Raw genomic sequence first — 8,604 nt, 5'->3', positions numbered from 1 at the left:
CCTGTCCTTGATACTGTCCCTCTGCCCTGTCCTCTGTCCCTCTGCCCTGTCCCTCTGGCCTGTCCTTGATACTGTTCCTCTGCCCTGTCCTCTGTCCCTCTGCCCTGTCCTTGATAGTGTCCCTCTACCCTGTTCTCTGTCCCTCTGCACTGTCCTTGATACTGTCCCCTGTCCCTCATACTGTTCCTGTTCCCTGTCCTCTCGTCCTGTCCTCTTGTCCTGTCCTCTCCTCCTGTCCAGTTAGCAGAGTTAAATGGCTCCACTCTCTTTAGCTTTGTAGTTTTACAGATCAGCCATGCATCCATCTTGGATCAAACCAAAAAAAGAGAGATAATATTATTGTGTGTAAAGCGATATGTTATTTACACCTGGCATGAGATGACACTGAGTTGTGTTTCCCTTGGAAGTGCTGTGTCCTCAGAGACCAGGAGAAGAACCCAGTGTGGATTCTTTCATAGAACTAGAATGAGAAATAGAAACAATTCCTTCTAATTCTATCGGTTCTGTGGATTTCAGGTCCAGACCAGGTGCTGTCTGTCTGTCTGTCTGTCTGTCTGTCTGTCTGGTGCTGCCGTGGTGTAGCCTTAACATTCCAAGGAGGGTCATGTGACCCCCTGAGTAGCATTATGGGTAATTATTAGCACTGTGTCTGTGTCATCCAACCTCAGCGGAAGTTATGTCTCGTAATCGCCAGGGGAAAAGTAAAACAAAACAAACATGATTTAGTTTTTTGCAAGGCAAGAGACGGTGTTACTTAACATTTACTGTTCCTTAAGCAAAACAACTGCAAACCCTTCCAAAAAAAAGAAAAAGGTTTTGAAGTTTACAGTCTTAACAGAAACCAACTATTCAGGTCTATATCTTAAAGGCTTTTTTGGAAGAAGAAAAAAAAAAAAAAAAACATGACTTATTTTTGGTAATTTGTTATTTTTTATGAAAGAGAAAAACGAAACTGAAACCTCACTGGGTTTTTGTACCACTATAATCATACAAGAAATCATGAGTGAGCTAAACATCATATTTACTCTGTATTCACTTCAGTTCTTATTACGTGCCTTCTAATCTAATGTTTTAGACAGCGTCTGAAATGCCTCCCTATCCCCTATATGGTACACCCCCTACTACTTTACAGTAGTGCGCTATTAGAGAATAGGGTGCAGTTTCAGACACAGACAATATCTTATGTACTATCTAGTGGGATTGGTGAGAGGGTTGATTTAATTCACTTTTTTTTTAATGTAGAGAAATGTAGACGTGTTTCTTTATGTGCGGGGGTCGACTGTATTATATGGTTTTTGACGTGGAAGTTGATGCTTGGTGCTTTGATTGCACTTCTTAAGAGTAAAATGAACAGGAAACTGAAATACCACAGTGTGTACTGTGGGCCTCTCCATCCGTGTGCGTGCGTGCGCGTGTGTGCGTGCGCGTGCGTGCGTGTGTGTGCGTTGTGTAAAGTTTGAAGCCTTATTCATTCTTCTTCACTTATTTGTGACTTAATGATGATCTGTTGTTACTGGCTCTACATTCCCATCTTCTAGAATGTTCTTCAGCACCATTTTCAGAACTAATCCCTTTTGATGCAGAATGTAGCTCAGGTATATATAAAAAAAAAAAAAGTTAAAAAAGAGGTCAAATTTGTTTTTTGTTTTTAATCGGTTACTTTGCCAGCAAAAACATATTGTAATCAGATTACAGAGGATTACTTCTTGGATTACTTTTATCTTCAGAAAGAATGTTTGCGGGAAGAAAAATAAAATGTATTATGACCAATGTTCCCCTACATCTTTTGGGGGAAGCAAATGTCACGTCTGCTGAGCACAAACTTGAACGTTGTGAAAATCCTGTGCAACTTCAAGCCGCGTGTTTTAATGTGATCACTGAGGCTGTACCCGCTTTGAGTTACAGTTTTAACAGTGGTCAAGTAGGCTACGGTGGCTATTTGATCACAATGTAGATCTACCAGAGTGGCCTACCATCAGAAACAATGGAGAAAATGCATCCCGTAATATTTGAACATGGAAACAGATGTTCAGACTACAGTAGCAGCCAATGTGTGGCGTTCAATGTAGAACGCACATCTATCTGATGGCTTATAGAAGTGTTGACTACAAAGTGTTGACTACAAAGTGTTGACTACAAGTGTTGACTACAAAGTGTTGACAATGCTGAATAAGAACTTAAACATGAAGTCACTCATTAAAAACAGCAGCTCTTTGGCTGTATTCGTTGACAGTCGCTCTCTCTAGTCGTGGTTTTAAAATGTTTTGAAATCTCACAGTATCAACTTTGCTGTATTCGTTGACAGTCTCTCTCTAGTCGTGGTTTTAAAATGTTTTGAAATCTCACAGTATCAACTTTGCTGTAGCTTTCCTTTATGCTGCTTACGTTACTGCAGACACGGTCATCTGAGCCATCTGATTGGCCAGCAGTAGGCTTATAGTGCACATGATTTGCTCTCTGGGTCCACTGGGAAGGAAGAGTTTGTACCTTCAGACACATGAATAGGAACACAAGGCTTAATCGTTTGGGTTTTTACAGAAATGTTTGGGGATCGACTAGGAATGCCTTGAATATTTAAAAAAAAAAATATATATTTAACCTTTAACAAATTCTTATTTACAATGACGGCCTAGGAACAGTGGGTTAACTGCCTTGTTCAGGGGCAGAACGACATATTTGTACCTTGTCAACTCGGGGATTTGTTCGATCACGATCCCCGAGTCTGACCACCAATCAGAGACCACTATGATGACACACCAAATGATGACCACCAATCAGAGACCACTATGATGACACACCAAATGAGTTTAATGCCTCTTAAGAGGAAAGTAATCCAAATGTAACAGAAAGTAATCTGATTACTTTACCGAGTTTGGGTAATCCAAAAAGTAACTTTCCCGATTACAATTTGACAGGTAACTAGTAACTGTAACAGATAACATTTCTAAAGTAACCTATCTAAACCCTGTGTATAAATGTTATTCCTTTGATGTTAAGGCCCACAACACTCACTTAGGTCATTTCAGGTTTTCCTTCATTTTGCTATTTTTGAGTTAAGCTGTAAGAGAACCTCCCATCTGTGTGTTTTTGAGTTGTAATCTTTATTTTTACTTGTTTCTCATATTATTCATTTTAGGGTATTTTGGTTGCCTGTTTTTTTGATTCGTACTGATTTCTGTAGTGCATTTTCTTCTTCTCTCTCTTTAAAAAGGTGAACTGGTTGTCTGTCACTCTGCTTTTCATAACAACAAGTGTTTGAGTCTGCAGAAAGCTCTGAGAATGTGTCTGAAATAACGCCGTATTCCCTATATAGTGCATTACTTTTTTTTAACGGAGCCACAGGAGTCCCCCCTGGCACTGACCTCGACCCAAAGTTTTTGGGTGCATCAAAAGTAGTGCCCGGTATAGGGAATAGGGCACAATAATGCTGTGGTGTCTGAGGGCTGGTTCAGACAGTGAACCTCATGTAAACCACCATACTGATTGATTGATGCTGCATGTAACACCCTGGACCAGAGCTAGTCTCCGCTGAGCTGCCTTGGTCTTTGTCATACTTCTCCGTCTGTGGATTGACTCTCTCACGTCTAAAAGCTATGTCGTTTAAAACATTTTCATTTGTGAACAGGAAAGAAGCCGGGCTGACTGTACATCTGTATCATCATGAAAGCATGATCATTCTAGAATGTCTGAATGTTCTAGGTCATTGAATGTTCTAGAATGTCGGAATGTTCTAGGTCTCTGAATGTTCTAGAACGTCTGAATGTTCTAGGTCTTCCAAATGGCACCCTATTCCCTATATAGTGCACTACTTTTGACCAGAGCCCTATGGTCCCTGTATAGGGAATAGGGTTCCATTTGGGAAGCTACCACAGTCATGCCTTAACTCAGGCAGCATAGTTCAGCCACGATGACAGACTTTTCTTTTCAATTGTGACTAACATTTTACTTTTACATGATCAAACGTTTTTATACTGAAGAGTCACAAACAACAGAAACAAACAGGACCAAAGTTGATGTGCCTTTCATTGATCTGTTATTCTTCCCCTGGTTCCCTCATCCATCACTATTGTTTAAATTAAAGACAGTCATCCCCTAGTACCCTCATCCATCACTATTGTTTAAATTAAAGACAGTCATCCCCTGGTTCCCTCATCCATCACTATTGTTTAAATTAAAGACAGTCATCCCCTGGTACCTCATCCATCACTATTGTTTAAATTAAAGACAGTCATCCCTTGGTTTCCCTCATCCATCACTATTGTTTAAATTAAAGACAGTCATCCCCTGGTTTCCCTCATCCATCACTATTGTTTAAATTAAAGACAGTCATCCCCTGGTACCCTCATCCATCACTATTGTTAAATGAAAGACAGTCATCCCCTGGTTCCCTCATCCATCACTATTGTTTAAATTAAAGACAGTCATCCCTGGTACCTCATCCATCACTATTGTTTAAATATTAAGACAGTCATCCCTGGTTCCTCATCCATCACTATTGTTTAAATTAAAGACAGTCATCCCCTGGTACCTCATCCATCACTATTGTTAAATTAAAGACAGTCATCCCCTGGTACCCTCATCCATCACTATTGTTTAAAATTAAAGACAGTCATCGCCCTGGTACCTCATCCATCACTATTGTTTAAATTAAAGACAGTCATCCCCTGGTTTCCCTCATCCATCACTATTGTTTAAATTAAAGACAGTCATCCCTGGTTTCCTTCATCCATCACTATGTTTAAATTAAAGACAGTCATCCCCCTGGTTCCCTCATCCATCACTATTATTTAAATTAAAGACAGTCATCCCTGGTTTCCCTCATCCATCACTATTGTTTAAATTAAAGACAGTCATCCCCTGGTTCCCTCATCCATCACTATTATTTAAATTAAAGACAGTCATCCCCTGGTTTCCCTCATCCATCATATTGTTTAAATTAAAGACAGTCCATCCTGGTTTCCCTCATCCATCCTATTGTTTAATTAGAGACAGTCATCCCCTGGTTTCCCTCATCCATCACTATTGTTTAAATTAAAGACAGTCGTCCCCTGGTTCCCTCATCCATCACTATTGTTTAAATTAGAGACAGTCATCGCTGAAGACGAGATCATTGGTTCTCTCAAACAGGAAGTTATTGATATATATTTCAGTCAAAATATAATTTACAACATTTTGACAGGAATCCATATTAAGGGAGCCCATTCCTAGCCTGGTTAACCCGACTGAAACAGTGAAACGTAATGAAACATAATGAAATCAGGTTGGAATTCCAGGCTAGCGCGATTGATTCCACAGACTCACGTAATTGAAACGCAAAAAAAAAACGAAACAAATGTACCTTTAGCTTTACTTTGAGTTGTACAAGAAGACAACCATGAACTGAAACCAAAGGACGGATCCTCTATTACAACAACCGAATCATAGTGGTAGCAACCCTCACTGGACCTGGGTTCGATTCCTGGCTGGGATACTGGACCAGGGTTTGATTTCCTGGCTGGGGATACTGACCTGGTTCGATTCTGGCTGGGGATACTGGGACCAGGGTTCGATTCCTGGATGGGGATACTGGCCAGGTTTCGGCTAATGGACCAGGTTCGATTCCTGGTCGGGTACTGGACCAGGGTTTCGATTCCTGGTCGGGGATACTGGACAGTTCGGTACTGGACCAGGGTTCGATTCCTGGTCGGGGCTCTGACCATGGGGGGGTTTCGGATACGATATCCCCCCCCCCCCCCCCCGAAGTTTACTAACAATAGTGTAACTTTAATAGTGACTTTTCCTTTCAATATCACTGAACTATAATGGGAGACAAATGATTGAAGAAGTTAAATAGATTTCCAGTTCCATGATTATTTAAGGGAGAGATTATATATAAGAGCCATGTAGTTACACAGAGCTCAGTCAGAGGGGTGATGTCCAAAACAGCACCCTTATCCCTACCTAGTGCACTACTTTTTGACCTGAGCCCTATGGGCCATGAACATAAGTGTAGTGCGCTATATAGAGGATAAGGTGTAATTTGGGACACAGGGAAGTGTCTCTATCTGATTGAATTTGTTTTTCTTGTCTCGTCAAGGCACGTCTTGATAATATACCTTATTTATAGTTAACATTCAATGTTTCACGACCAAAATAGACAACAAGAAAGTCTGTAATCAAACACGTTCCCTTTTCAAACCTGGCCAAAATGGTTCATGGGAACAAGAGAGCTACAACCAACAACAATAACGAGAGACATTAAAGGCCCAGTGCACTCAAAAACTTGATTTACCTGTGTTTTATATTTCCACGCTATGAGGTTGGAATGATACTGTGAAAATGATGATAATGCCCTTTTAGTGTAAGGGGTGTTTGAAAAGACCGCCTAAAATTCTAGCCTGTTTTGGTGGGATGGAGTTTTAGCCTGCCTGGTGACATCACCAGTTAATGACATCATTAGTTAATAGACCAATAAGAAAGAGTTCCAAACCTCTCTGCCAATAACACCTACTTTTCAGTTTTCCCCTCCCCACTCAGACCACTCCCAGACAGTCCTATCTAAATTCTTACTTGAGATATTGCTCTTGGATCATTTAAATCACAGTTAGGTCCTTAATTTTTACCCAGAAAGTATTTGATACTGAGATTTTTTTTTTTTTCAACAGCTGCATTGGACTTTCAACTGTTTTTGTTTTTATATATATATTTAAAGATGATGAACACAACATGAAAAAAAACAACTTGTGTATTTTGATATCATACCAGGTTTGATTTGTAAAGCAGTGTGTGTGACGTCGTAGGGATGGAAGGTGGGGTGAGAAACAACAGGTTTCCTTTATGAGTTGATGTAATTTAAATGCAAATAGAAAATGAAACTATTAAAGAAACATATTTTAAAAATGTTGTGGTGCATGGTTGAATGGAGTTTCTGTATTTGATATAGAAACATTTTCTTTTATCTTTTTCGATTGATTACTATGATAATTATAGCTATTATTATGTTTCTCATTATTATTATTGCATCAGAATCTCTTCTTAATTTTTTTCCTAAAGCAACTTTAATTGTAGCATGCCTTGAATAAATGTTATGATCTCTGTACTTTCCTCAGTCCTCCCGTGTCCTCTTGTCTTCTTGCTTTCCTCACACATTGGCAATCAAACCAGTCTCCGGAAGAATCTCAATTTCGTTTTTTTGACTCCTCGGCGTCCTCTCTCCTCACTTCCTTCTGAAAACCCATTGGATGAGAAGGTCAGAGTGGGAGGGACCTCTGACCTCATCTAAGGGGTTTTGAGAAGGAAGTGAGGAGAGAGGATGTGATGAGTCAAGGAAAAGCAATTGAGATTCTCTCTCAGTGTTCCTTCCTTTCCTGTCTATCTTCTCTCAACCACTGCAGTGTGACTGACTACCCTTTTACCCAATCACACTGCTCGCCACTCCAAAGCTCCACCTGCCTCTCTGTTCTCTTCCTTAAACATCTTCCTCTAAAGGCAACATCCCATACCTTGACTTGACTTAAACCCTTTTACTCTGAGGGCCGATACCTTGACTTGACTTAAACCCTTTTACTCTGAGGGCCGATACCTTGACTTGACTTTTGCTTGACTTACTAAACCTTTTACTCTGAGGGCCATACCTTGGTCTGACTAAACCCTTTTACTCTGAGGCGATACCTTCCTTGACTTAAACCCTTTACTTCTGAGGGCCGACTACCTTGACTTGTTCTAAACCCTTTTAACTCTGAGGGCCGATACCTTGACTTGACTTAACACCTTTTACTCTGAGGGCCGACTACCTGACTGTCTTAAACCCTTTTACTCTGAGGGCGATTACCTGAACTTGACGTTAAACCCTTTTTAACTCTGAGGGCGATACTACATTGATGCTTAAAACCCTTTTACTCTGAGGGCCGATACCTTGACTTGACATTTAAACCCCATTACTCTGAGGGCGATTTCTTCAGTCCTACAAGATGAAACCAAGTCGTCTGGGCTAAAAGTCATTCCACGTGAGCATGCCTAAGAGGTGGATAGGTTACAGTCAAACACAAACCAATTGAACATCACACACACCATAGGACAAAAGACAGGCCCTGACCCGTAGCAAGGTCAACTCCAAGATTTCTAGTCCTATAGTACCATGCCGTATAGGCTTCTCTGTCTGGATAGATAGGCCACATTCTGTCTGGGATAGATATAATAGACCACAACACTGTATCGGATGATTAATAGGCCCCAAACACTGTCCTGGGATAGATAGTGATAGGCCAACACTGTCTGATAGATATATAGACCACAAATGTATGGGAATAGATATATAGGCCACAACAATGTCTGGGATAGATAGATAGTCACAACAATGTCTGGGATAGATATATAGGCCACAACACTGTCTGGGATAGATATATAGGCCACAACAATGTCTGGGATAGACTATAGGACACAACATGTCTGGGATAGATAGATGTCCACAACAATGTATGGGATAGATATATAGCCACAACCTGTCTGGGATAGATATATAATATGGCCACAACCAATGTATGGGATAGGATATATAGGCCACAACACTGTCTGGTGATAGAAGCCACTAATTGTCAGTTATATGGCCACAACTCGTCCTGGGAC

The 8,604-nt window shown here is 40.5% G+C and overlaps 1 long non-coding RNA gene across 1 annotated transcript; it reads right to left on the bottom strand.

Annotated features, from left to right (window-relative positions):
- Positions 1-4,273: 4,273 nt before the first annotated feature.
- Positions 4,274-4,716, bottom strand: LOC139024021 (uncharacterized). The gene is made up of 2 exons (XR_011475259.1): positions 4,625-4,716; positions 4,274-4,388 (listed from the first exon to the last, which is right to left on the bottom strand). It is a non-coding gene; the product is annotated as an uncharacterized lncRNA (long non-coding RNA).
- Positions 4,717-8,604: the final 3,888 nt, after the last annotated feature.

The sequence above is a fragment of the Salvelinus sp. IW2-2015 genome, unplaced genomic scaffold (genome assembly GCF_002910315.2).
Source record: "Salvelinus sp. IW2-2015 unplaced genomic scaffold, ASM291031v2 Un_scaffold845, whole genome shotgun sequence".
NCBI lineage: Eukaryota > Metazoa > Chordata > Actinopteri > Salmoniformes > Salmonidae > Salvelinus > Salvelinus sp. IW2-2015.
This window is presented reverse-complemented; position numbering and strand designations above follow the sequence as displayed.